This window comes from Toxorhynchites rutilus, chromosome 1 (assembly GCF_029784135.1).
Source record: "Toxorhynchites rutilus septentrionalis strain SRP chromosome 1, ASM2978413v1, whole genome shotgun sequence".
Classification (NCBI taxonomy): Eukaryota; Metazoa; Arthropoda; class Insecta; order Diptera; family Culicidae; genus Toxorhynchites; species Toxorhynchites rutilus.
Genome location: NC_073744.1, coordinates 152,103,080 through 152,126,273, shown reverse-complemented (window position 1 = coordinate 152,126,273; position 23,194 = coordinate 152,103,080). Strand labels below are relative to the sequence as shown.

At 38.7% G+C, this 23,194-nt stretch overlaps 1 protein-coding gene across 3 annotated transcripts in view; it reads left to right on the top strand.

Annotated features, from left to right (window-relative positions):
- The first annotated feature begins 1,060 nt into the window (after positions 1-1,060).
- LOC129772960 (synaptonemal complex protein 4) overlaps positions 1,061-23,194 on the top strand; it is a 68,597-nt gene continuing 46,463 nt past the window's right edge. For 2 of the 3 annotated variants that reach the window (XM_055776494.1, XM_055776503.1), the window contains exon 1: positions 1,061-1,329. The gene's annotated coding sequence lies outside the window, so the exon portion shown is untranslated. The remainder of the gene's footprint in view (positions 1,330-23,194) is intronic. The other variant, XM_055776507.1, reaches the window with a different exon arrangement.

Genomic DNA, 23,194 nt, shown 5'->3' with positions numbered 1-23,194 from the left:
TCATTGTTTGTAAATTTTATCACATCATATTAATAATGATTTTCTTTGCTATTGTTCTCCAACACAGTTAGAAGTTTTTAACCTTTTGCCGCATTAACCCTTTGCGGTCGGAATTAATTTCACTTGAAAAAGATTCTCATATCTTTCTACCCTAATAATATTATGTTTATACCTAGTACCGTTACATTCGAAACTTAGAAACTTCGAGATACATTCGAGAGAAAGTTCACTAGACATTAAAATACGTTTAGAAAAAATGTAACTATTACATCGTTGAACAAAGTATTTAGTATGGTTCCTTGCTGTGGTGGCTGAAAGCAGACAAACGTCCGCAAAGGGTTAATACAATTTAGCGCTTCTGAAGCAGATTTACTGCAAGTCGCACTTTTCCTAGCACAAGCCGGTTTGTGCGTAGGAATAGTTTCATCACTTAACCGCCAAATAAAAAATTCCGCAGTAATAAGTCAGTTGTCAACATCATTTCCCAATGGGGCAATCTCGCTTGTTTATGTTCGACAGTCGCGGATTTACGGTTTCATCCAAAACTGCCAAAGCAACGGCTTGGCTCGAAAAATGGCGCAATGGCGGGGCAAGTGCATCACCATCATGCCGCTTCTGCTGTCGATCGAACTAATTTTCCGCGCGATTATGACACTTTTATTTCGAATCATGTTTATTCATCCTACCGGGTTTCGATCGCCCCTGAGCTGCGCTAGCCGCTGCGAAACGAAATGATCATCGTGTGGTGAGTAGCGCCGACCATCCCCCCACCGATGATGACCGACTGGCTGACGTGAGATGACGATCGGGGGCGGCTGCTCGAAGCTTTTCTCGAAAGCTCGCTGCGTGAGAGCGAGCAGCAGCAGCAGCAGCTGATGAGAGTCGTTGAGTTTTGATCGTGTTATTCTTCTTAACTTCGTGGGCACTAAAAGCTCCCCCCGAAGTTTCGTCCTCGATCCGATCGGGACCCGAACCTCGTTCGGGGACCCAAGCGAAGCTCGTCCCAACCACTGAGCAATATATAGCATATATTACTTGTTTACAAACTAATATTTTCTGGCGTTCGCATTTAGTATAGCATTCGATAGGCAAGTGTTGATGAGATAAGTTGCGCTTGGCTTCCCTGCAAAAGATCGCGCGGTGTGGTGAAGTACTAGCAGACCGTAAAGTACCGCTGAGCTGACCGAGCTGCTGTGCTTGGTGTGTCCCCTCGTTGACACCATCGTTGGTTTACTCTTGAAGTGTCTCTCTAGCGAGCAAGTTGCATTTCCAACAGGCCGCGCCGCCCCCCAAAACCGAGAAGAAGCAGAAGAAGAAACGAAGATCGATGTGAGTTGACATAACGCTGGGTCAAAGGTCGTGAAAACCCCCCATTGCAAGGGTAGTGCACAGAACGATAATTTTGTTTTTTTTTTTTGGATAAAGTGACCGGATTTTGAACTTGAAGACTTCGATCGTTTGAGTGATTGTTGTAATATTTGATTCGAACGAAAACAAAGAGTACAAGTAAGCTGGAGTCTGAGAGTGAGCGAGAGAGACGGTTGAAGTGAGAAGATAGAGTGAGACGTCGAGCCCACCCCTACGAGGGTGACACAGGGTGTGCAGTTGGGGGTAGTAATCGAGAGTGAGACTGGCAGCGTGTGCCACCCAACCGCCACCAACGATTTCGTGAGTGATTTCGAAACCCTACCAGGCGGTGGTTCGAAGGAGAGGATACGTATATGTGAACGGATTTGCTAATAGCGATTTCAGAGTATTATACAACTTTCAATTTTGTTACCGCAATTGGGTGCAACACGTTTCTCGGTTTTCTTTGCCGTCTCGTTTCGTTGGCAGTCAGTCAGTTCGTTGGTTTGCCTTCTTTTTGTGGTGTGCACAATTTTCAGCCAATTTCTTCCTCTGGTCCGACGCCAACGGAACCACCAAATTAGGCACCCCCCGGAGAGACTCACAGGGGGCGAGAAAGGGAGAGTGAAGCCGTAAGTACACGTAACATGGGGATACAACCGTAAACAAAAACACCTCTCCGATGCAATCGGATTCCGCTCAAGGTCGAACGCGGAGATCGAGCGATGGACGTGAATCACCATCCAATCGTCAGCCGAGATCACAACCCAAACGCTACACATTTCCGCACGCAGACCCGGTTGAGATAAAGTTGCCTTGTCCAAACTTGGTAGCTCTACATCAACCCATTTTCCTATGTACCCCACCTCTCCGGAGAGATTTCAGCCGTCAGCGCGAGTTGCAGCTGGTGACCTCACATCATAAGTGGGAAAGTTTTTTGATCGCATCATCATCTCAGCAAGGTTAACAACAATTCCAAAGATGATTATGTGTGAATTGAGGAATGACATTTGCGTTTTTTTTTCTGCTAAAACGAAAACGCATAATGGACACGAAAATATCAGAATTTACACATCGTGTGACCATCTTTGGTCTGATCTAGTTTTTTTTCTGGGCATCGAGATTCGATTGACATTTGACTATCCGGCATACTTCTGCCTTTCAGCTTATCTATATTCAATGTCATAACATTTTATCCACACTTGGAAGGAAGTGATTTTAGTGTGAATTTTTAAAAAGGCGAAATGTTTCAAGATCTATATCGGTGGCGGAAATAAGCATACGCACACGGAATACCTATTCAAATGGCATACTAAAATAGATTGTTCAACAACAAAAAAACAACATGTTTTTAAACAGAGCAACGACATATTTACTTTGTCATCTAAGTCATCGTTCAATAATAAATAACCGCTCAAACCAGATTGAGTGACTGATTTGTGATCTCAGCCAGTTGGGGAACATTAAGCCGGATTTACATTTCATCGAACCCCTTTGATAATGCAAACTATGGATAGTTTCGTGTCGAAATCATTGGATGTGTGAATAAGATTTTTTATGGGAAAAATACATTTGGTTATTTAGAAAATTTTATAGTGTTCAACAGGTCGTGAGGCGACGCTGTCCAACGCCCAATGAATTGCTGCCAATTCAGCAATATACACTGAGCAAGGATTCTGAAGACTGCGTGAGGTGCTAAAAAATTCGTTGAACACTCCAAATCCTGTGGACTCATTTATAGTGGACCCATCAGTAAAGTACATATTATCACAATTGATACCCCCATACTTTTCATCGAAGATCGTTGGAGCGATCCTCGATCGTTGGTAATCTGAATATCCATGGATATCTTGCTTCATGGACAGATCAAAATGCACAGAGGAATTGATGTAGTCAGGGAAACAAACACGGTTGGGAATATACGAAGAAGGATCAACCTGCATGGAGATGAATTCATTATATGAACTCATGAATCCGGAGTGAAAATTTAACTCGATCAGCTGCTCAAAATTTCCGATCACCAATGGGTTCATGACCTTACACCGGATGAAGAACCGAAGAGATAATAAATTGAAGCGATCTTTTAGTGGGAGTAGGCCTGCCAAAACCTCGAGACTCATGGTATGCGTTGAGGGCATACATCCCAACGCGATACGGAGACAAAGATACTGAATTCGCTCGAGTTTAATGAGGTGTGTTTTGGCAGCTGATTGAAAACAGAAACTGCCATACTCCATCACTGAGAGAATAGTTGTTCGATACAACATTATAAGATCTTCGGGATGGGCTCCCCACCAGGTGCCGGTAATTGTACGGAGAAAGTTTATTCTTTGTTGACATTTTTTACTCAGATACCTAATATGGATCCCCCAAGTACATTTGGAGTCGACCCAGACCCCAAGATACTTGAATGACATAGCATGAGTGATCGGTTTACCCAAAAGTTGAAGCTTTGGTTTTGCTGGTCTATGCTTCCTAGAAAAAACCACCGTCTCTGTTTTCTCCGTGGAGAATTCGATCCCTAGCCCAATGGCCCAGGTTGAAAAATTGTTCAAAGTATCTTGTAAGGGTCTTTGCAGGTCGGATTCGTTTGATCCTACGACAGACACCACTCCATCATCTGCAAGTTGTCTTAGGCTGCAATTTTGTATGCGGTCTAATTATTTTTCTCCCTTTTATACCTTCAAGAGCATTAGTTTTCGTCGGTTCATATCGAGGCCGGTTTCACCAAGATTTGGTTGGATCTTGGTTGGTTTTATTGTATTGTAATAGTACCATTTTATTGTACTTGTCCATTTTTAAATGATAAATGATAAATGATAAATATGATGACCGATAAATGATCGATGTCAATAAAAGTTTTTATTCTTATTTTGAAGCAACATTTCACAAATTATTTCCGACGTTTAATGTCATGTGATGCCCAATTACTAGTTTGATTCAAATTGATAGATTTTTCTTTTTTTTTTTTGCCTACAAAATTCACTTACCATTAGTTTCGAGAATTAGTCTAGAAGAAGATCAACTAATAGGAGGCCCTACTCTCAAAATTACTATTTAGCACATTGTTTGACATCCTCAAACATTACATTAAATGAGCTTAAAAGTTTAAAATCTGCTAGCTTAAAATTTGTTATCCATCCATACAGGTACAGCATTCATTCAAATGAGAGGACAGTTTGTGTATAATATATATGCCAAGGCAATGTAAAAGAGCAACATAAGAGACACTTTGCAAATAAGCACGCATTAACCCTTTCGTCACGGAGCGCATGTACCATACTTTGTCATTTTTCGCATACTTTGCCATAAGCATGGCAACCATCGCGAAAAGGTTGAAGGTTCACGTTGTTCACGCTCTCCGTTTTGCTTTCAAAAACACTCTTCCTGTATACTTTTATATCCACCTTCATTTTATAGTGTTGGATTAATAACAACACAACTCCAAGCTGACATTCAGCCTTGAATGAGCGATTTGCTCCATACATATAAACATTTTAACACTCTTAAAAAGGTTCTTTTATTTGTGCATTTGACCCATTAACACACGAAAGCAGATTTCATCTTTGACAGAAGAAAAAAGTTCTTACGTTCGTTTATCAAGCGAACGCGAAACCATTGGCTACGAAAGTACTTTCAACAACATCTCGTTTTGTGAGAATTTTTTACACAAAGGGCCTAGCCGGGTAAGGGAGTAAAAAGTGCCCCCAAACCAAATCACCAGCTGTATGACAAATATTGTATAGGATATTAAATAAGAAATTTTGGTGGTTTTATTGAACCCCTATGTGGTTTAACATAGGATCTGTAAAGAAAAACGTACTTTTTCGTTTATTTCACGCTATCCTCAAAAGCTCCGAGATAAAAATTTGAGAAAAATGCTGAATGTGTATCTCACTACGGTGTATCAAGAAAAATTATTAAGACAAAAATTTAATCAAAAATTTAAGTACTGAAAAAAATATTAAAAAATTTTTTCTGGGATATAGAGATTCAGTACTACTCTATTTCATATTCAAATATGTTCCTACGGCTTTTCTAGATATGTGTGATTTTTTTCAGATTTTTTTCGGCGTTGCGCGGTACAAAAAAATATTTCTCAAAGGGTCTGGCTGGGTAAGCGAGTAGAAAGTTCCCCCAAACCAAATCACCAGCTGTATGGAAAATATTGTATTGGGTACTAAATAAAACATTTTGGCAGTAGTACCATATATTTCAGTCCTTATATGGTACACCATAGGATCTATGGTGAAAAATGCATCTTTTCGTTTTTTTCACGCCATTCTCAATAGCTTTGAGACAAAAATAAGAAAAAATACTGAAAGTACATCATCCCAAGGTGTATCGATAAATGTCTTCAAACATTTTCTAATAATGAAAAAATGTTAAATACGCTATGCAAAAAAATGTATATATTTACTGGCCTTTCGAAATTTTGAAAAAAATATAACTTTGAGACCCACTTCTGCTCTAGTTTTTATTTAAAAGCGTTCGTATGTGTCTTTTTTTCTACAGGACTTTATTTTTTCTCACAGAGCTCAATCGTACTTCTGACTCCTATGATTTTGGTAAACCATCTAAATCCAATATAAAGAGAATCTAATATAGTTTAAGATACGAGAAAAAAAATTTTGTGCAGCGCAATGTGCTAAATATACTGACAAAATTAAAACCAATGAAAAACAAAATTTAAATAAATTTTAAAGCAGTACTTTCTAAATTCAAAATATATTAGAATGCCCAAAGTTCAAACTTTTTTTTTCGCACAATCCTCTTTGAAATTTAAGCAGAAATTCAAGTTTTTTTTTCAGTTTATGACTGAACATTTTGTTTCTTTTGGGTCTTCGAAATTATTCATTTGTTTTTGAACTAAATGTAATGTATCAATAATTTCAAAAACAAACGCTAACATTCTCGAATACACCTTATATGATAAAAATGCCAAAAATAAATTACATATCATCTCTACAATGCTGCTTATATGTCATGCAAGAATGATTCTCTTAAACGTCATTCATCGATGAACATGGATTTCTCATTATTCTACTAGGTAGCCTCTAGCCTTTGACACTAATCTTGTTGCAGTACCTTGAATTGTTTTATTTCTAACCTCATCGCTGAAAAAAACTTTTGTGGTTATCGACGTCCTTTTTCATTCATTCTCAGACCCTTAACTGTAGAAACTTCCTAATTCCATATTTTAGCCTTTTAGTCATTAAATTTCGTATTTTGATTCCTCTAGCTGCAGAATCTTTTATCATTTTAGTCATTCAATTTCTTTTTCCCAGCCTCCTAGACGTAGAAAATTTTATTACTCTTATTCCTAACCATTTTATCATTCGACTTTATGTATCTAGCACACAAGATGCAGGCATTTTCATTATTTTGGTCTCCTTTCCTTTCTATTTAATTTCGCAGGCTGTACGAACTTCAATAATTTTTAACTTTAGGCTGCTTTTGTTGGACTGTCCTCCTTTCCCGCGAAACATGATCAAAATCTCCACTTCACATCACTACTTTACTATCTATGTAATTGTGACTGCTTCTCACATTGTCCTACTTCCTTGGGTAGCATCGTTCCTTGTAGCCGTCATTCATTTTTCGTAAACCTTTTCCAAGAATGAATGTATTAAGAATGTATTCGATTTTTTAGAAACTACCGTCTTTTCCTTTAATATTCTTAATATCCTATCCTCGGCGAAAGATTTACAGAGTGTTTCATAAAAAATACGAAAATCTTTCTTTAAATTAAAAAAAACTTATTATTAACTTTTTTATTTATTCAAGCATGTATTTTAGCCAATTCAGAAATAATAACTCGATATGTCCACCTTCATTTCCAATTTAACTTTCCAGGCGGTTGCAAAATCGAGAGCAAACCTTTATAGCTTTATAGCATTAGTCCTCTGAAATTGAAGCCCACGTCTCGGCTATGGAAGCATTTGTGAAATCGAAGTTTGGGTGCGAATATTTTCAGGCCTTCGCTTCAACATACGCCTATATTGAATAGTCGAAGGGCTTCAAGCCTGGTCTGCTTGGAAGCCAAATATCTTTCGGTCAATATCACATGTTCTCTTCCAACCAGGTTTGGGTCCGTTTATAGGTATGACATGGTGCTCACTCTTGTTGCCTTGTTGCCTTGTCATTCAAAACATCCATGTAGAATTCAGTGTACACTTTAAAACTGGAGGCATCTTCAATCCATTCGAGGCAACCGCTCCATATGCAATGACATATACCCATCCGTTCGAGGATTAGATTGATCCGATATCGGGTAAAAATTCCCATCTGAGAACATGACAATCGTGTGCTCTGAAATGTTCCGTTTGATCAAATGGCGTTCTCTAGTCCTAAAGGATGCTCTTAAGCCATGTTCCATGTCACTTTCTCCTTGACTGATTTCACCACTCTTGTAGTGCGTGGGTACCTTGGCGTCCACTATCCGATTTCAATGGACATAATCCTACAAGAAGTGAACGTTTCATGCAATAAACGGACATTCTACAATCGCCTCAATTTGGTGGTGAGTATAGGGGTAGTGGGGGCAAAGTTGTCACCTGCTTGTTTGGTAGTATAACTATTGACTATAGATGCCGTATTGATAGTCACCTTATGTTTGAAGAATTGAATGTCTTTTGAGTCACCCTGTACTTCAGTAGAGCTGTCGCATGTCAAAATACAAATAAAAACAGAAATTAATCTCTCGATAGCCATTCGGCCGTAGTTCTGTGCTCATGGTATCTACAGAATTTCTCGTGAAATTTAGTTTATCCAATCTGATATGTTGGACAAATCATCAGTTTGGACGGCTGTTATCATGTTCTAGGAGAGGTGAACAGATATTTTGTTTAATCTCAGCAAATTAATTGGCATAGAAATTATTTTCATGTTTGGGGGTGAAGTGGTCATAGGTGAATAACAACTTACAATGTTCTGTTTACTAAAACTCCAACTAAACCAAGCCTCACTATGCGGAACGTTATGTGTTTCTTACTACGTTTTTGTATGCAAGAGAAAATTTAAATTGAGACTCTAGGAGAATTGGCCAAGCTTATTTCATACATGTACCTACTATCTCAAATATGATTTGAACACATTTGGATGAAAAAAACGCATAAATCTATCCCATTTAGCTCGATATGTGCGGGTAACCACTTTACCTCCAAACAAAAAAAATCAAAGTCAATCAAAGTCATCAAAGTTAACAATATTTATAGCATGTTCATCGTGAATATACAATCAAACGATAAGTTAACACTTCACTTTTCTTTTGAATGACATAAAATAGCATTTGTTTACAATGAAAAACGTCATACAACGACAATATGATAAAATAGAGACTTTTATCATAAACTGCGTTCGACATATTATTCAAAGTACGCGCAAGTGGTGATAGTAATAAAACTATGGGAAAATTCTCACCATTATCCTCTCCCAGGACCAGCGTGTAATTACTTCTCAGCCAAACACATTCGGGAAATATCACGAAGCTGACGAAACCCAGGCGGCATTAAGTGAGGCCAGCTCTATGCCCCATTGCAACATTCCTCTTTATTCCGCGCGGCGAATGAGGTGAGATGGCTCAAGTCACTGCATTCCCGTAGGCGAATGGCGTGACTATAGTTTGTCACTAAGTGAAATTTGAAGTCGTGTCCTCATATGTTATCGACTCGGGTATCAAAAAGAAGATGGAAAGTAAGGTAACAGCCGTGATTTATTTGTTTTGTTGTTGTTGTTTGCAGTTGTTGTTCGTTGATTTCCGATCCTTTTCGAGACCGCAGACCAAAAACCACCAAGCAAACCTGAACCAAATTCCAGCCTACACCCCAACCTGTTTATAACCTGGAATAGAATCCACTGATGCCCGCTAAAAAACTGATCCATTGATGCCCGCAACAAAAATGGTTGCTACAATAAAAATTCAAACATTCTGTTGGAAAGATAAATTTACGGGTGTTCTACTAGTGCTAACCTAGGATTCATTCCAGATTCATTCGAAAAGGATCTCCCATCCACTAAATTCTAATTTGCATAACTTCGTCAATCCACAATCTGAGAGTATCCAAACATCACCAGTACAAATAAAATTCATCCCCGATTGAATCATTTTTTTAAAATGAGCACTTCCTTGTTAGTTGCACTGTACCGGTGGTCATCTGAAATATCAAAAGATTCAGTATAAATTCAAATTTAAAGAACATACCATTCAATTAAAAATATTCTCAATAATGCAGCGAAGCAACGGTATGTGTCGCGCGATATGCCATCTTAACCGGATTTTCATGCTTTACCCACGATGTTTTTCGCCTTCAGATTAAAACGTAAGACCCTGAAATTTACTCCGTCTCCGAGGCCCTTTTCGACAAGGTCCTTGAATGCTGAACTTTTGATTTCCAGGTCACTTTTCAGGTCGAACAGTATTTCGCCTTTCTTGGTGCGCTCGAATTTCACTATGTTCTCTTCCAGTTCTTCGAGACATGACATGAACCTCTCGCATCTTTTGATGCCCTTAGTTCCGATGGCGAATGCGTCGCCTTTCCTTTTCGCCCGTCAAGGATCAGAATTATTATCTTTCGACTCCGACTCCTGCCCTTTCCCATCGTTTTCTTCACTTTTCCTTTCTTCTCCTTCCTTTCGTCTCTATCTCTCTGTCTCTCTGTCTCTCTATCTCTATCTCTCTATCTCTCTCTCTCTCTCTCTCTCTCTCTCTCTCTCTCTCTTCAGTTCTTCTTCTTGTTTCTTTAGCTTGTTCCAATCGTTTTTATCTTGTTGTCGGTGTCTTATCGCTGTCTCCCAGGTCTTCGTCATAGTCCTCCTGGTCGACTCTATCGCCTGAGTCGGAGCTGTCGCACTGGTCTTTCCTTTTGTTTGGGAAGATCTTTTTCTGCTGGCGAATCCTATTTCCTTTTTTACAGAACGGTTTAGAAGAATTCTTGGCACCACCACGACTCGGCGTTTTTTGTTCTTTCAACGAATCTGTCATGCTCCTTTACAGACCTTTCAAGAGGGAACTTAGACATGGAATTCTGGACTTCATATGGCACGTTAGGTTAGTCCTGCACGAAAATATCGAGTCCTTTAATACTCGTCATAATCGTATTCTGGATGGTATCTCCAGTCAGCCATCCAACTTAAACTACTGCTGGACTATGACATGAACAGAGGGTTGCTCTCCCGACTTTGTCGAGTCTTGGGTATTCCTTCAGAGAGATTAGTTTAACATTGGCGATTGCAGCTGCTTCCTACGACTCGCAAACGCGTGCACTTGACTACCTGTCGTATCAATCACACCTCGCTCCTTCCTCGGTTGTTTCCTTATCCTTATTCAGAGAGCAGGACAGCACCACTGTCGGCCTTTGGCGGCGAATCATTTTCGTTTCCGTATCATTTCTGTTCTCCATGCCCTAGTTAAGGTTATGCTCTAATCAGGATCTTACTGGCGTTAATCCTAATGTGCCAGTAGGGATTCCTTCTGTAACTACTGCTCACGGTATTCTCCCCTTGATATCTCCCTAGAACTTTACCGCGCCCTTACTCGCGTTGTCAGCCGATTAGTCGTATCATGGACCAAGACTCAAAGCGCTATCTTAGGCCAGCAACTCCATGATTAACAGTCATGGGAAATACGGTATCGAACAACACAAACGGCCGTGGAGCAGTACTCGGTTAGGTCGGCATCAGTTAGAATTGTACCAAACAGGTCATTCCTAATTACAGGTGCGGATTATTTTGAGCCGATTTATATTAGAGCGGGTTCCGCTCTGGTTATCTTATCAATGGTTTATGAACCGATTGGTAACTGGCTCTTCGATTTGCGTAGCTTATTGGAATAACCACTCCACCATGTCGGTTCCAGTATTCAAATCGTAGAAGCATATTTTTTTCAAAAATATGACAGTACTGTCGATCCATTCTCAACCATATGATTCCTCCCCACCACAACTGAATTTGTGTTTAATCGGCTCAGCTGGCAACAAATAGTGTCTACTGTTTTCAATCGATTCATTGAAGGATGAATCCCCCAATTTTCGAATTGAATTTTATTAGTAACCAGTGATTGATTTTGAATAATCAAGACACTTCATAAAAACCATCGAATGTAGTTGAACACGCTTGCAAAACAATGATGTTGTGTTGCATATAAATGACTTTCCCTAATGTGTGTTGACAATTTATTACATTTAACACGCACAGAAATGATAGAAAAAAAACTGTACTTGGCAGTCTTGTGAAACATTGGTCAGTGTACTCTCGATCGCAGACTTGTGAACATTCAAAACGACGACGTTGAGAATGAAAAGTGAGCTGCTTTCGCTGTGAAATGTTCAAGAAGTTTGTCAGAAGTTTCCCAAGATGCAGGAGGGCCATAGTTGGAGACTAAACTGAGTATGTAGTATATTTTGAGGAAATCATAGAAATGAATAGTCGACAAAACGAGCTTTGAAGTTCGTTCGGTCGTACCGTAACCATCTGACGCTCGACTTATTTTGTTTTTGTACCTACGGAAGTATTGAGGATTACACCGTGCAACTATATTTTGATATTGTAATCAATCAAGAACAGTTTTGTTCTCCAGTACAAGATGGAAAAATTGACTTAATGCATAGAAAATAGTTCTGTCCTTTCTGTATTCTTTAATACCTACAGAAAAAATAGCGGAATGCGATTAACTACGCTTTGTATAATATATATTGTTTCGATGGTTTCTCTAAACAAAACATTTATTCTACCCCCAAAACAAGTAAATAATTTCTAGTTGTCACACAACCACTGAATGTTGAATTTGCCCCAAAAGACTACGGTGGAGTAAGTACCTACTCGTTCTTTGAAGGGAAATGCCAACAGTGACTCACGTTTGAGCGTTGCTTTCACCACATATCTCTTCCCGTCAACAACAGCAAACCAACATCCGCGCGGTGCCGCTCGATTAAGTAAAAGTTCGCTCCCAACAATTCCTCCGAATTATCCTCTACTTTATTGAGACTGTTGCCGTCGAATGTTGTCTGCAAATGAAATGTCAACATGCATGACCATGCTAGAATTTCTGGCATTTATGCCGTCTATCCTCCCGAAACATAGCGATTCTGATAGCTCAACCTAACATTGAGCATGTTCCGGCGTACCTGTCTGATACCGAAGGGTGTCGAAAGACCCCAAAACGACATCAATACACATACTCATTCATAAAACGCACCAAAGCGAAGTTTTGTGCGAGGTCATTTTCGACCTTGTCCAATGTGACCAACTGGTCCACATATGTGCTCCGTAACCGCAGCGCAGCGGTGGATATCAGTTGTTTGTATTTTGGAACCCGCTACTTATCGTGCGCCAGCAGGTGAGAGTGAAAGGAAAGGTCGGTGAATGTGTAAGTTAGAAACATACATGCGTCGAGTGTCTGGTACTCAGCTGGGTACGGAGTAGTGGTTTATGTGCCAGCGTTTTTAGGCCGAACCACGAAAACCTGTTGGCGGATAGACGCAGAGCAACGCAACGCAAGTCGATGACGATCTTTGCTGCGGTTTTCATAACTGCGGCTATCCACCAGGAGGCAGACAAATAAGCGACGGAATGTATGAGCAATGGATATTGGTAGGGAAAAACCATTATTTTATGAACGACGCTCGTTGATTTACGTAACAACGCGCTGAACAATGTATGTTGTTGCACCGATCGGCGGCAGAAATTTGGTGTACTATCTGTGTGGGGAAGTTTTTTTTAGGTGTAGCGATGTTTACTGATGCGCTCGCGGCGCACTAATGGCATCAATTCTACGTGCCAACGTCCCTCGATAAGCTTCTGGTACTCCGCCTTACAGCTATCGCGATATCAGGGACGACACAAATGGTTGTACGGCCTTCGGTCGGGTGCACGCGGTTATGAATAATTCGAATACCCGCCACGGTTTGACCGCGTAATTAAACTCTCATTTCTAATTCCAACCCACAACCGACGGTGTGCGCATGCGCGTGGAAAACATATCATGGCTTTACTGGCCAAGCCAATTCCCATCTAGAGTGGCCCCCATAAATGCCGCCACAACCGTCACAGTAGTATGTTGGTGGTTCTGTTTTCAGCGAGAACAGGTTTCGGTTGCCTTTCGAAGGAACAAAGTCGTTTGGTGTCTAATGGGATGTGATTAAAAAAAGTATCCATGAAAATTAGTTGACCATAATATCTCAACCGTTTCTTGCTTGCATTTTATTCTGATTCATTAGTTAACTCGTTTACAATTCACGCTTCACGAGTTATTGCATAAACATAACACGTACGGCGACATAAGTTCAGACAATTCAGTATCAGAAGTCGAATCAATTGTTTTGATTAGTATACTTCCGTAGTGAAATCGTATGCAGCTGAGTTTAATTATTTTAAAAGAAGAGAACGGTAACATTTTTAAGCACGACTCTTCCTGGTTTAAACTAATGAATGACATCGAAAATTGCATTCGAATATGAATAATTATCAATTATTAATGAAATCTTATATAGTTGGGAGCCGAAGGCTGCACATCCGTTCACTAAGCAAACACGCGTGAGATCAAATGCCAGAACCCTAAAGTGACCACATTTTTGAGTTACTATAAAATAACTATATCCAAAAGTTTAAAGTTTAAAGCCTCTAAACGCCTAAAAAGAATAATAATAGAAAATCAAAAAAAATAAAATAAAAATAAAAATTCATAACTATATGATACCCTCATTGTTCGAATCGTTTTTAATACTTTGAACATCCTGTAATAACTAAGAATAAACATAAACATCAAGACATCTATGAATGAAATTAAATGGACTGCGAAATCTGGATACACAATTTCAATCAAAATGCTTAGTAATCTAGACCAAACTTCATACAAAACAAGAATGTTAAGAAACCTTAAATTCACAACATAAAAAAAAGTATACATTCAAAAGGAAGAAAAGTCAGTGCAAAAACAATCTTCCTCGTCTAAACTATATAAACTATACGCTGGTGCTTTACAGCAAAAAAATAATCAATCAAGGGTAATCAAGGGTAGATTGATGTAAACGATTATTTCTAGTAAAAGTGCAAGATCTTTTGTGAATGAATAATCTGATCATGGGAGGTCGAGTGCATGCATGAAGGTATGACATAAATTCTCAGTCAGGCTCGAATAATTCTGTGTGGTTTGCTTAAGATGTCAATGTCAATGCCAATTTCGGCTTCTTATTTCCAATTGCTTGTTACAGTGTAATATGTTCCTAGATGTAATCTTCTGAATTGATCACTGAACAGATCTCACTAAATTACAGTTTCATCTTTGTCTATCGATTTTATTCATCGAGCTTTTAAGCCTCACACTCTGTCCTTTATTTTAGATGGTGGGCCTCGATAATATGATCATTCGAATCACAAATCTCCAGAACTAATATTATCTAGTCAATTCTGATTGATGTTATGATTAAAAATAAAACAGTTCCTAACACCGGTCTTTTCTTCAAAAGTGATGAATCCCGTTGAAAATCATTCAAGTTTGCTCGCTAACTCTTGGAAAGTACATCACGGAAGCCAGTCTAGAGATGCTACACCCAAAAATGATTTTTAGCCCATGTTTTGTCATTCCAATTTATGGCAACATAACAGAAAATTTCATGACTCACAAATACTGGTAAGCATTTGTGTAATATACATGGTACAACAATATAAGATTAATACGAGCGAGCGAAACAAAAGACAAATAAGCTTTCCGCATGCTTTGCCACACACACGGCACAGACCGAGATAGATATTGTTCTCCTTCATGCGCTCCTTTTTTACTCTTAGAAATCACCTCCCAACTTCATTTTATAATCAGGTGCAATATTATCACGTATTTGCTGAACAACTTCTTAAGCACCATTAGCCATGTGGATAGCGTGGTCGTGTAAATTAGCTTTGCATTCCGACCGGCCTAGGTTCGATCCCCATTGACGTCGAATGGACTTTTTTTTTGGCACAATCCCAAATGAAATGAGAAAAGAAAACAGAAAGAGATGTCTGCACGCATACATACAAACCATTTTTAAGCTTTCAAAATAGCTCATTATTTGCGCATTTGACTCTCATGCACAGGAAATGGCATCTTTTCTGCCAAAGATGGAATGTTTTCTGCCTACGCTAGTTTGGGTGTAGTGTTAGTATGTTCTATAGCGTCATTTTGGTCGTGTTCTTGTGTTTGTTGTACATCGTCATGGTGATTTTCTAGAAACTCGTAAAGACGCGTCCACATTAAGCCAAGCGGCCTTGGCCGCCCGGTAAAGCCGACTAAATGTGGACGTACCGCCCGGGCTTGCCATCGTGCCGAAAACCGACTCGAAACAAACCGAACCCAACCCGAAACAAGTGGGTCCGGTTCGAGAAAGTCGAACCAAAACAAAAACGAAGTGAATTAGCGTTGACGACATTATGCTTCGTGTGTTCGTGACGACTTCGTACATCCGGTGGGGCTTCGGCTTCGTGCACCCGATGTGGCGTCCACATTACATAACGAACCGAATATGCCGCCTGGTACAGGCCGATTGGCATCATTCGGCATAATGTGGACGCGCCTTAAAAACACATCATTTTACTGAGAATGTTTATTTTTCTCTACAAAGTGATATGAATAAAATAGTGTTTGAGGTGATCTTTGTGTGCCAGTTTTCTTTGAATAAATGCCAGATGTTTTTTGAATAAACAATAATTCGATGACCGATGAGCTTGAGTCCATGTAGAAGATCATGTTTTAAAACTCAATACCAACATTTATTTCTCAGTCACCGGTGACTGACACCGAGTTTTCGCTCAGGATGCGTCAGTCACCGGTGACTAACAGTATAACATATGATAATAAGGGTAACTAATATAAACATATAAGCTTAAAAGCAAAAATACCTTCCACTACGATAAGAAACGATGGCCCTAATACGTTTAAAGATTTCCATAGAATCGCTATAAAATCGTGGCACTCAACGTGTTAATTGCTTCTCATCGTAAATGCACAGTACATAAAATTCGGAAAACTGATCTCATTACAATGAATATATGTATTTTACCCCAAACATTACCACGATATATCTTTCACTTCCACTTTTTCACCTGTTTCGTGTTGTCTTTCTTCTTCTTTTTTTATTTTTTCTCTTCGTTTTTTCTTCTTTATTATTATCATTCTTTCTATTATTATTCTTACTATCTTTTTACTCTTTGTGATTCATCTTTTTTTCCTTCTTACTTTTTTTTTCTTTTTGATAAACTCCTTTCTCTTTTTTCCTCTCGAATAACAGGATCTCGTTATCTTAACAATTAACAGTGAGCGGCTTTAAGAGAAACTATTTGTCGAAACCAGGAATATGACTTTGTTTCCTTGCGTGTGTTTCACTTCGTTGTCCTGTTTAGAGAAAATAACATTTTCCACTCCGGTTTTTCAACGTAATTCTGTCAAATTATTCTTAACATATCAGCAACTGGTACCAAAGTATTATACTTTGCCACAATTTCTTGACTTATTCTAACTTTCCCGTTAACTTTCGCAGTAATACGTGACGCAAACTGTTCCATCTATGAATTGATTTGCTTCCTATTCCTTGTATAACTAATTCGTACTTGAAGAGCCTCGATTGATTTACCAAATCAATCTAATCAAACGAATAACGCATTGCTTATGAAATGTAAAAAATATATAAACGAAGGATTCGTCAGTATATAAAATTTATTATATCTCGAGAACGGTTAATCCTAGAATATATCTTGATAATGAGACCTAATCAAAATTCCAAAATTTTGATTTGTCCTTATAATGGCCAGCAGTAAAGGATACAAAATATTGAGTACAAGCAGAACATCCAAAGAACCAATGACATACCAATTTTTTTCTCTTGTTATATATTACTTGCAAATTGAAACTTCTGAGAGAATAATAAAACAAAATGACCACCATATTGGACATCTGGCATTCGTCATTGGCTTTATTTCAATCATCGGTTTGTCTCATGACCGAATGTTGTTATGTTGAGAAACTAACTGTTCAGCATCTAGTGAAGACATTAACATTTGATTGAATGGACGGATATGTGTTCAACATTTGGGTGCCAGAACACCATTGGAAAAACATGTCTTCTTGAATCATGCAAGTGGCCTTATGTAATAAATATAACAGGAAAAGACGCCTAATGGTTGCTATAGAGTGTTGCTGGGAAGTTTCAGTAATTTCATGTGTTATCACGAATAAATCAAAGAAATATGAACATACCTAGCTTAAGCGTTCAATAATTGGCGAGTTACCCTATATCTCAAATACTTCTTCTTGAATGGCGTTAACGTTCCCTGTGGAATTTCTGTCTGTCTGATTCTTATGGACTCGGGAGCTACTGAACCGATCGACATGAAAATTGGTATGTAGGGGTTTTTGGGGTCGGGAAGGTTCTTATGATAGTTCGAGACCTCTCCTTCCTCTCAGGGAGAACTGCCATACAAAAGAAATACAAATTTCTGCATTACTCGGTAATTAATCAAACAAACGAAACCAGATTTCGCATGTGGAGGTTTTAGGGGGCAATAAATGTTTCTATGGTAGTTAGACACTCCTCCCCACTCTCTAAGGGGGGACTGCCATACAAATGAAACATAAATTTCTGCATTACTCGGAAATTAGCCGATCAAACGAATCCAAAGTTGGCATGTGGAGGTTTTAGGGTGCATAAAATGTTTCTATGGTTGGACACTCCTCCTCCTTTTGAAGGGGGGGCTGCCAAACTAATGAAGCATAAAGATCTGCATAACTCAATAACTCAAGCAAATATAACCAATGTTAGCATGTAAAGGTTTCAGGGGGCACGAAATGTTTCTATGGTGAATAGACACTCCTCCCCTCTCTCTAAGGGGTGGCTGCCATACAAATAAAACACAAACTTCTGCATAACTCGAGAAATAATCAAGCAAATTGAGCCAAATTTAGGATGTGAGGGTTTTTCGATACGAGAAATGTTTTCACCCCTCCCTCCTCTGGAAAGGTGAGGGGGTCCCATAAAAATAATACACATATTTCAACCAAACATGACAATTTAAAATTTTCGGAATACTCTGTAACTGAAAATTCAGTTACATATTGCATATTGACAAGCGTTATTAGTCCATTTTATGTTTCCCCTACGAAATTGATCTTCGTTCGAAAGTGGAAAGAATTTTAATTTTCAAATATTTTTTTTTCTCAATGAAATTTTTTTCAAAAAAATACTTAGGTAATTTTTAATGAAAACCAAAATAATTTCCTACATTCCATTCTTTGACTAAAATTTCGTCTGAAAGATTTTGTTGCAGATTTTTTTTTAAATTTTGAGTTTTTTTCAAATTTTGACTTTTTTTTTCGGAAAAATCTTATTGTGATTGACAAGACAATCTCAGGAAAGTTTCGAAGATTTTCTACGCAAGATCCAGAGATTAGCTAGAATGGACAGATTTGCGAAAGACATTCTTCAGCGAGTTCATTCGATTCTTAGAGGGGAAGCTTACGACTAGTAGCTATACTATTCCGAAGAGTGTTACCGACGACACGACTCAATCACACCAACATGTTCAAAATAATATGGGAAAACATGCGCCTCCACATTATCGTTCAACACTGACATATAGAACGTTCACAGAATACCTCTAATATTATGTCTGTAGAATCGACGCTGATGATCCATTTTTCAGAAATGGAAGAGGAGAAGGGTATTGGGGACATATTTGATATAAACCGATGAGATCAGGATTCAACTCGAAGAGAAGTGCGGTCCTCAATAGCAACAATTACCATTTTCATGCATAAAAGTAACAAAAACCAACAGTTAGTAATGTGTGGAATCCAAAAAAAAACCTTTAAGTGACTACAGATTCTTGATTTAAAAAGTTTGAAGGATAAATCAATTAGCCATTTTGGTAACCATGCTTCTAAAAACGTTTGCACCAAGGTCCTGGCATCGCTATCTAAACCAACACAAATTGAGCGTTAGTTCAGACGAGTTGTCATTTTTCTATTGTTTGTTTCGCAATGAGAATGATCTCTGGATCAGGTTTTTAAAGCGAACAGACTGAAGTATTACACAACTATTGGCTTACTTCCGTCTCGATTGATCTACGGGACTTCAAGGTACAGTGACGACATCTGCAATACTTTGCAAGTACAGATTAACGGAGATACCCCGAAGGCAGTTTCAAATTATGAGATTTTGAATGAAAATAATTACTTTGTTTTATTTTAATTTCCACTAAGTTTTCTAAAGTTACATTATTATTACATGAAGTAATTGTCAGACACTATTTCAGATATAAATCAGCCTATACCTGCAGATATCGTGTTGCTGTCAAAATAAACAACAAAACAGAACCGGTCAACAAACAGGCAACAACAGTGTAAAATTTTGTTTTAGTCATAAAATTTCGTAAAATTCGATACTTTTTGTAGACTCAATTCATCTTAGATCATCGTTCAGTATTTTCCGTGAGATAGTAGGTGGTTCTATTGCCTATCGATACGCAAAAGCTTTGCTTTGACATTTTGAATTCATACGGGGTAAAACCGACACTTTCAGTCAGGTTAAAACAGACACCTGATTTATGTTTCACTGACCGGAAAAAAGCGTCCTTATTTTTTGTAGAGATTTATGTGCGGCAGAGCTGGACTGACATTCAGCTAAAAAAAAGGCTTCCAGAACTCATGGTATCACTCGTTCAACGCTCATCAGTCACATCTCCGGTGGATGCTCATCCAAGCTAGGATCAAAATTCCTGCGTTTACTCCGAATCAGGAGCGTGAGTTTGTCCGTCAGCTCCTCGATCTTGAGAACCATTTCAATGATACTCTTATTACCGATATCAGTGATCTGGTTTTTGAGTTGGCCAAAGAATAACGGAATCAAAACCATAGGTTCCGCAGTCCTGAGGCTACATCATCAGTGAGACCTATGAGATTATTTTTTCTTTCTTTATTAAAGAGATTTTCAGCCAAAGGCTGGTTCATCTCTAAGACCTATGAGGTTCAATAAACCATCAGTGAACAACTTTGTTTTGCAGTCAACATTTTTGCAATCCAATTACGTATCATTTGTATCTCGCTTCCCCTTTTAAAATGTCCACTTAGTATATGCATAGTCTCACAATGCTTTGAAATTATTATAACACGTTTTTATCCATTTTCCTCAAGGTGTCGGTTTTTCCTCGACAGTGTGCGATCTTACCCGCACTCTCTCAACTCAAACTCAAAGTCATGTTTAAGTGAGATTCTGTAACGATTTGAAGTCATAGAAACATGGGAGGTCTTGAAAGTGGAAATCTTTAGGATGACGGTTATACCCTAATTTCCCCTGCTATTACGTACTGAACGAACGCATTGATCGAACAACGACACAAAACAATGCTTATTCCATCAAATTTTCCACTGAATTTTGCTCGTATCCTTCGCCCTTTGTTGTTCATGGTACACTGGTTATTTTTCATGTGATATAATCAGTTATCGTAATAACTTCAATTGAAATGTACAGCTAAAGTTTCTCACGTAGCAAAATTGAGCCTCCTCTTAATTCTCCGTTAGCCATTTTGATTGTCGGTGACGATCACTTCGCGTTATGGCGCAAAATTCACGTAGTAATTGTTGTTATCGAACCGTGCGCGCAGGTACCATTCACGGCACCCCTTCGCCTTCGTAGGCTTCGGTCAACATGCGCAAAAGAGTTCACTGATCTTCGCTGCTGTTATTTGACCCTCCCCGACGAGATTGGCCACCGGTAATCCGATAGGGCTCATTGCCGTGCGTTGCCCGTAAGCAAATCGAGTGATTGTTGCCGCTCGGTGTTTGTTATTTAGACAGCGGTGACTGCAATGAAGAAAGAGATCTTGCGAGACAACAAAGGAAACGACGGATCGCTAACCTCACCCCCCCCCCCCCTACCATAAGAGGTGAATATATATTTATGCAAGCCACGATCGTGAGCGCACCACTCGTACTCTCATGTTAATTGCGATCTGCATCGTTTCCGCAATTTAAGAGAAGCTTATACCGTGGGCGGGAAATCCTTTCTGTTGTAACAAAATGTAGACTGAGAATCAAATTATTCGGTGAACTAGGTTTGCGCTTGCGGTACGGTAATAGGATCTCTAGATAGTTTCGCACCTTTCCGCCTGTTTGGGTGCATGGATTCCATCTGTCCATCTGCAACTCTTATTTTCGTTTATTTCGAAGATCGGATTGTCCTCGAGTTCCTTTCACTACGAGCTGAGCTGAGCATCACGATGCGACGCATGGATTTCCATGCATGCAAAATCTTCAGCTAAGGTTACATCGCCTCTCTAATGGGGCAATCAAAACAGAAGTTAAGGCGATCTACTTCAAGCAGATCACGATTGTGTAAATTAGTCGGGCGGTAATATATGCGATTGCGAAAAGATAGCCTGGGCTCAATCTAGTGTTTCAATCCGAAATAAATGATTAAAATGGAATATTCAAAACATTAGACTACATTTATTAGGGCCGATGAATTGTGAGAGATTTATCATCTTACATCTTGATTTTGTTTGAACCAGTATCGGACCGACATTGTATGGACAGATAATTAACAAGGAACAGCGAACTCGAATATTTCACATAGCTAGAAACATGTGTTTATAGTTAGGAGCATGTACAAGAACTGGTTTCCCACGCAACAAACGATAGTCGATAAAATAGATCAACATCCAAACCAATACTTGTCGTCGTAAAAAATCCCGCCAAGTATGCAGGAAGTTCCACACCGTTACCATTAAAATTTTAATCTTATTCTGAAGAGAATTCAGTTTGATCTTAGATTGTGAAATTCAATGGGTTTGGTATGGGATTCATAATGACGGCCTTGTGTTCTGGATACCCTCTGGCAAACAGTATTTACGTTGTATGTTTTTTTAACCAAAGTTTATGTTTTCTCGTTGTTCGGTTCGATGGCGTTAAATATGAAATTTTTGAACAAGTTTTTCATCAACATTTTTTCTTGCTGTTGAGGAAAAAAATAGTGCTCTCAGACATACAACAACAAAAAAGTTCACGCTATAAATGCAACCGTGCAACCATCTTCGAGATGGTCTGTTTGAGGAACACATTTTAATTTTGTATACAGCAATTTATTCGTTCTAAGCGATTGATCAAAAAACAGACCAGAAAAGTCAATCAGACACGAGGTTGTTATATTCCACCATGAAAACCCACGGCTTCATGTTACAATAAGAAAATATTTGTATAAATTGGAAGTCATTACTAGCGATCCCTTCATGGTTCTTGTTCCGATCAGAGGGGTTCTACTGGTATATGTATCACCTCCAAGCAAACCATTTGTCATGACAATTGTCATGCGAAAATGCGAAAACAGAATACAAACTGAGAGAGGTTGGCGTCGACATCATGCCTCATACCGTATGTTTCTATTCTGTTTTCGCATTTACGCATGACAATTGTCATGACAAATGGTTTGCATGATCACCTCAGAACAGGTTATCTAAAATTTGACTTCATCTACTCCAAAAGACAAACAGTTCTTCTAGCAGAGAATCCATAAATCATGAGAAAGATAAGAAAAAAATAATGGAAAGTGATGAAATTTTTTAACGACACATCGTTTAATATTTAATTTAAATATAGCATTCATTTGTTCTAAAATAAAACGGTTTTCGGATATCCGTATTTTTTTATACTCGATTAGATAAAGAATATTCCTGTAATAGAACTCCGTTTACTCATCTGGTGAGTTAAAAAACTCATTAAAGCTCGATTTTTTGACACATTGTCAAATTTACTGCAGTGTTCCTAGTGGTCGGCTCTGGAATGTTTTTACAGCAGCTTACTGAATTTAGCTCTTTCAGTAGCTAAATA